Source organism: Bison bison, unplaced genomic scaffold (assembly GCF_000754665.1).
Source record: "Bison bison bison isolate TAMUID 2011002044 unplaced genomic scaffold, Bison_UMD1.0 scf7180017864110, whole genome shotgun sequence".
Classification (NCBI taxonomy): domain Eukaryota; kingdom Metazoa; phylum Chordata; class Mammalia; order Artiodactyla; family Bovidae; genus Bison; species Bison bison.
In genome coordinates this window covers 1,068,856-1,075,706 of record NW_011494682.1, presented here as the reverse complement: position 1 = coordinate 1,075,706, position 6,851 = coordinate 1,068,856, and positions in this window count along the sequence as shown.

The following is a 6,851-nucleotide window of genomic DNA, read 5'->3' as shown; positions in this document are numbered from 1 at the left end:
CTGTGTATTCTTGCCATCTCTTCTTAATATCTTCTGCTTCTGTTAGGTCCATACCATTTCTGTCCTTTATCAGGCCCATCTTTGCATGAAATGTTCCCTTGATATCTCTAATTTTCTTTTTTTTTTATTTTATTTTATTTTTAAACTTTTCATAATTGTATTAGTTTTGCCAAAGGAGTGGATTGCCTTTCCCTTCTCCAGAGGAACTTCCCAACCCAGGGATTGAACCCTGGTCTCCTGCCTCACAGGCAGATTCTTTACCATTTGAGCTACAGGGAAGGAAGATAGGTAAATGCCAAATGCAGCAAATCATCAAGTGCTACTCTGTGAAACCTTTTTCTTACAGTTTATCACTAATCCATTTTTGTATTAAAGAATGAAATAACCTAATTTGGTCTATGTCATAGGAAAAATACTATGAAAGGATTGATTTCAAGAAGAAAGTTGGGCGAGACATGTTTTGTATATTTGATATTTGGGGAAAACTCAATATTTTATCTGTCTTATAACTAAATAAAATTGATTTTACACATTTGTTTATATCTCATTTTTAGAAAACTGCATGCAAACTGCTCCCCTAACAACCGTGTACCCCCAAAATGGATATGAAGCATCAAATACATTAGAATAGACAAGAAGTCAAGATTAGACTGAAAAGAAGTCATTGGCTCTGACCATTAGGAAGTAGCCTTAAGAACAGATTCACTGAAGAGTGAAGGCAGGCACCACTATGGACTAAAGACAGACAATATTATTTTTCTTCAGGAAAACTGATGAGTGAGTGCTATACAGAGGCAAGTTTGAGAGTCATTTTAGCACAAATACGACCTAATGTATCCAAATCATGAGAGAGGGAGAGTCCATGTGATAGTCATCCCCAGAGAAGGATCACTCATCACTTACTTATGTTGCACTCCTAGACTGGAGATCTGTGATGTAACCATAGAAGAGAGTTAAAGAAGCAGTGTACACCATCAGCAAAACATATTTTTAATTCTTATTCAATGATGCTGCCTATAGCAAATGGCATTTTTAATAAAGAGTAAAATATTTCCCTTTTAATTGCAAAGTAATAAATGATCTAAATGTAACCTTATATTTTCTTCAAAAAGAGAAAATATCCCCCCACCTCTGTCTATCTAGTAATGACTTTCCAAGGTACATAGAAAAATAAAATGTTTTAAAATAACATCTTTTGTACATGTGTTCAGCCAGTCAGTTCAGTTGCTCAGTCATGTCCGACTCTTTGCGACCCCATGGACTGTAGCACGCCAGGCCTCCCTGTCCAACACAACTCCCAGAGTTTGCTCAGACTCATGTCCATCGAGTTGGTGATGCCATCCAACCATCTCATCCTCTGTTGACTCCTGCTCTTCCTGCCTTCAATCTTTCCCAGCATCAGGATCTAGGGTCTAGGTGCGTGTGCTAGGTTTCCATTAGCTACCCCTACATTTATCCTAATGTTCAAGCTATTTAAAAATTTGTCGTTGTTATTTCATTGCTAAGTCATGTCCCACTCTTTTGTGAATCCATGGTCTGAGTCCGCCAGGCTCCTCTGCCCATGGGAATTTTCTAGGCAAGAATACTGAAGTGGGTTGCCATCTCTGCCTCTAGGGGATATTCCTGACCCAGGGATGGAACCTGAGTCTCTTGTGTTTCCTGCGTTGGCAGACTGGTTCTTTACCATTAGTGCCACCAGGAAAGGCACTATTTAAAAGTACTCCTTTCCTAAATCAACTATACTCCAATGAAAAGTAAAAATACTCTTTCCTGACTTTCTTTCATCCAGACTTTCACCAGTGTAACCTGTGTATGTGATACGACATATTTATTACATTTTTCTGTTTGCAGGCATAAACTACTATTAGAAAAACATTCTGTGCCTATAGAACATATTGTGGGACCACTTTAAGTACTCCTACTACCACTTCCAGGAGCTGAGGTGGGCTAGGCAAATGGAAAAGTAATGGCTAAATCTAATAAAAAGTAAAATTAAATATAAAGAGAAGGAATATTCAACCGCTCTCCTATTCACCATCCTCTCACAACTGAAGTCCCTTGCTTCTATTTCCAGATGACCGTCAGTGAAGAGAATACAAAATTTATTTGTACGAATTTAGTCCTGGGGTAAATGAAGTTGTTTTAAAAGGAGGTAGAATATTAATGTAGGGCTTTCCTGGTGGCTCATTGGTAAAGAATCTGCCTGCTAATGCAGGGGACATGGTTCAATCCCTCATCAGAAAGATCCCCTAGAGAGGGAAATGGCATCCCATTTCAGTGTTCTTATCTGGTGAACCCCATGGACAGAGGAGCCTGGTGTGCTACAGGCCACGGGGTCACAAAAAGTGAGACACAACTTAGTGAATGAACAACAACAACAAAGAATATTAATTAGCATCCCAAAATGTTGTTTCCTTTGCCAGTCTTTAAAAATGAAAGTGCTACAGGCTTTGCCAGGCAGCCATGTAGGAGCTCACAGCTCAGATAAGAGCTTCCTCTGGAACCATCTAATCTCTTAGTACAGATGTGTCTGATTTCTACAGCAAACCTTCCATGAGGTTCTAATTTTCACTTCATTCCATTTGCCTGTTTAGATATGACAGTTATTTTTAGACATTTTAGCTCTAAGGAAGCCAGTATTTACTGACATATTCTTATAAAATTTTGATTTGCCTCAGAGGATATTTCACTCTAAAGTGAGTGTAAATTAGGTTGAGTTTTCCTCCTCCATAGATTTTAAAGGTCATTTATATTGTTTGTATGTGTGTTGGGATGGAATGGTGGTGGCATTTCCTCCTTTCTTTGATAGAACTATTCTTATATTAAAAGTAAAAAGCACATATAAATTAGAAAAATAATGGTATCTGATCTCTTACAATGTATAGTTGATGTGTTATCTCAATGTTTGTTCAAAAAGGCATGTTATATTTTATCAGGCAAACTTATCATGCTTTAGCATTTTGGAATTCCTCAGTAGTAGACTGTCTTATCCATCACTAAAACACAATCTTAAAAAACCACATTTTTATTTCAGTGTAGCAGCTAATTTGTAATAAAAGTTGATATGTAGATTATTTGGCTATATGTTTTATTCTACAGTGAGGATTTGCATGCATAATACCACTAAAATGTTTAAAAGACAGTACTGTTTGAAAGCATACAATAATTTTTTAACTAGGGACTAAAGAAACAAAGACCAAATCATTTCTCTTCCATCTTTTTAAAAGGCATTTTAGTTTGAGATGACTGTCAATTCACATACAGTTGTAAAAATAAAACAGAGAGATTCTATGTCCATTGATCAAGCCTCCCAAAATGGTAATATCTTACATAACTATTGCATACTGCTACAACCAGGAATTTGATACAATTCATTGACCTTACTCAGATTTTTCCAGTTTTATATATTCTTCCAGTTTTATATATTCTTCTTATATATATTCTTTATATATATATATATTCTTTCCAGTTTTATATATTCTTATATATGTGTGTTTCTCTTTAGTTCTATGCAGTTTTGTACCATGTGCAGATTTGTTGGGCCACCACGATAGTCAAGGTACAGAACAGCTGCATCTCAAGTGTCCCTCATGCTACCTATAGTAACAGCCACCTCCCATTCTCCAACCTCCTTAGGCCCTGGCAACCACTAATCTGTTCTCTATCTCTAGAATTTTGTGACCTCTAGAATGTTGTATAAGTGAAATGATATGGCATAAAAAAGTTTGAGATTGATCTTTTCCACTCAGCATAGTTCTTCTGAATTGCTTTTGCACATTAGTCAAAAAATAGTTGGGCATGTTTATGTAGATCTACTTCTGGGTTCTCTATTCTGTTCTGTTGATCTATGTGTCTATCTATCCCAAGTTGATCTATACTTTTATTTCATTTCTATCAAAATCCACACAAGATTATTTTTGTGGACATAAGCGAGTTTTTTCTGAACTTTATATGAAAAGGCACAGGGCCATGAAGAGCTTAAACAACTTTGGAAAGAAGAAAGTGAAAGGAATCTCTCTACTTGATACTAAGGCTTTCTATATAGCTATTCATAAAGGAAATGTGGTAGTGATACAAAAATTAACTCAAAATGGATCAGAGACCTAAATGTAAAACTTCAAGATAAAAAAAAGGAAATCTAGCGACTTCCCTGGTGGTCCAGTGGCTAAGACCCCAGGTTCCCAATGCAGGGGGCCTCAGTTTGATCCCTGATTGAGGAACTAAGATCCCACATTCCACAACTAAAGATCCTACATACCATGACTGAAAAACAAACACACAAACAAACTCGAAGTGCTGCAACGAAGACTGATGATCTCTCATGCTGCAACTACCACCCAATGCAGCCAGACAGCCAAATAAATAAATCAGTTTAGTTGCTTAGTAGTGTCGGACTCTTTGTGACCTCATGGACTGCTGCATGCCAGGCTTTCCTGTCCATCATAATAAATAAATAAATGTTATTTTAAAAACCTAGAAGAAAATAGGAAGAAAGATTTTGTGATCTTGGTTAGGGAAAGATAAAATCCATAAATTAGACTTCATAAAAATTATGAACTTCTACTCTTCAAAATTCTGATTGAACCTTTACCAATATACTACCTGACCAGGACATGTAAAGGAGAAAGCTAATAACTGATTTCATAAATTTTAGTTGACCTCCCAATATCCACTTCTGAAAAAATTTAGAGAGGCCGAGTGCAGTGAACACTTGAAGAGAGTATTTTGTTGAAGAAAACTGGTAAAGGATGATTAGGAGAAAATATTTGCAAACGAACACATCTGATAAATGACATATCCAAATACATAAAACTCTAAAAATTCAATATTAAGAAAATAAACAGTCCAGTGAAAGCTTGGCAAAAAATTTAAGCAAACACATAAGATATATACATAACAAATAAACACATGGAAATGTGCTTCACCACCATTATCATTAGGGAAATGGAAATTAAAACTATACTGATTAGATAAGGCCAGAAGACAATGGAGTTGAAAACCTTCGGCTCACCTCCTCTCTAAGAGCACACCAAAGTCACAACTATCTGTAGAATAATCATCTGTGAAAAAAGACCAAAACCTACCAGAAAACAGCTACAACTAAAAATAAGATGAAGGAATCACAAGCCAGGCAGACTCATAATACAATCAAGTCCCCTATCCCCAGGTGGCTAACCCAGAAACTGGAGAATTATATTACAGCAGTTCTCCTACAGAAGCGAGGATTCTGAGCCCCACAGTGGACTCCCTAGTCCAGGGTACTGCACTAGGAAGACAAGCCCCACTCCCACCCCAAGCATTTGGCTCTGAAGACTACCAGGGTTTAATTTCAGGAGTCCCACAGGACTAACAGAATAGAGACTCTGCTCTTAAAGGACTCACAAATAACCTCACTTGCCCCAAGACACAAAGCGAAAGCAGTAATTTGATAAGAGGCTGAACCAGTCTTACCTCTGGTCTTGTGTCTTCTGGAGAGGCTGGGGTCAGCAGAGGTTCACCCTTCAGACATAGTCAGTCTGTCGTGTCCAACTCTTTGAGACCCCACGGACTGTAGCCCACCAAGTTTCTCTGTCCATGGGGTTTCTCTGGGCAAGAGTACTGGAGTGGGTTCCCATGCCCTCCTCCAGGGGATCTTCCCAACCCAGGGATAGAATCCTGGTCTCTGGTATTGCAGGAAGATTCTTTACCATCTGGGGCTTCCCTGATGACTCAGATGGTAAAGCATTTGCCTGCAATGTGGGAGACCTGGGTTCCATCCCTGGGTCAGGAAGATCCTCTGGAGAAGGAAATGGTAAGCCACTGCAGTACTCTTGCCTGGAAAATCCCATGGACCGAGGAGCCTGGTAGGCTACAGTCCATGTGGATGCAAAGAGTCGGATATGATTGAGCAACTTCACTCTCTTTACCATCTGAGTCACCAGGGGAGCCTAGCAATCAATCAGGCTGGGGGCCAACCAGGCCTACCAGACTATGGCACAGTCAGCCTACCATGACAGGGGGACCCAAGCAATTATCTTGGGGGAACCCTTAGAGCATATATTGGGTTGGCCAAAAAGTTTGTTAGGTTTTGGTGTAAGATGATATGGGAAAACCTGAACGGACGTTTTGGCCAACACAATAGTTGGGGTGAGGAGCTGGGAGTGTACTGCTGGGATGCACAGAATATTTCCTACAGAAGGCCACCTCTCTAAGGTTGAGAAACCTAACCCACTACAGACATAAAAATACCAATAGCAACCTTGACCAAATGAGGCAGCAGAAGAACAAGTTCCAGGTGAAACAACAAGATAAAATCCTCAAAGAAGAACTAAGTGAAGTGGATATAGGCAATCTATCTGAGAAAGACTTCAGAGTAATGATTGTAAGGATGATGAAAAACTCAGGAGACTGGATGCACAGTGCACAATGTTAGAAGTTTTTCTAAAAGAGTTGGAAATTATAAAGAACAACCAGAGATAAAGAATGCTGTTGTTCAGTCCCTGAGTCCTGTCTGACTCATTGCAACCTCATGGACTGCAGCATGCCAGGCTTCCCTGTCCTTCAGTTGTTCCCTGTCCCTCAGAGTTTGCTCAAACTCATGTCCATTGAGTCGGTGATGCCATCCAACCATCTCCTCCTCTGCCGCCCCCTGCTCCTCCTGCCCTCAATCTTTCCCAGCATCAGGGTCTTTTCCAATGAGTCAGCTCTTTACATCAGGCAGCCAGAGTATTGGAGCTTTAGCTTCAGCATCAGTTCTTCCAAATAATATCCAGGGTTGATTTCCTTTGGGATTGACTGGTTTGAGCTCCTTGCTGTCCAAGGACTCTCAAGAGTCTTCTCAAGGATCCCAATTCAAAAGCATCAATTCTTCA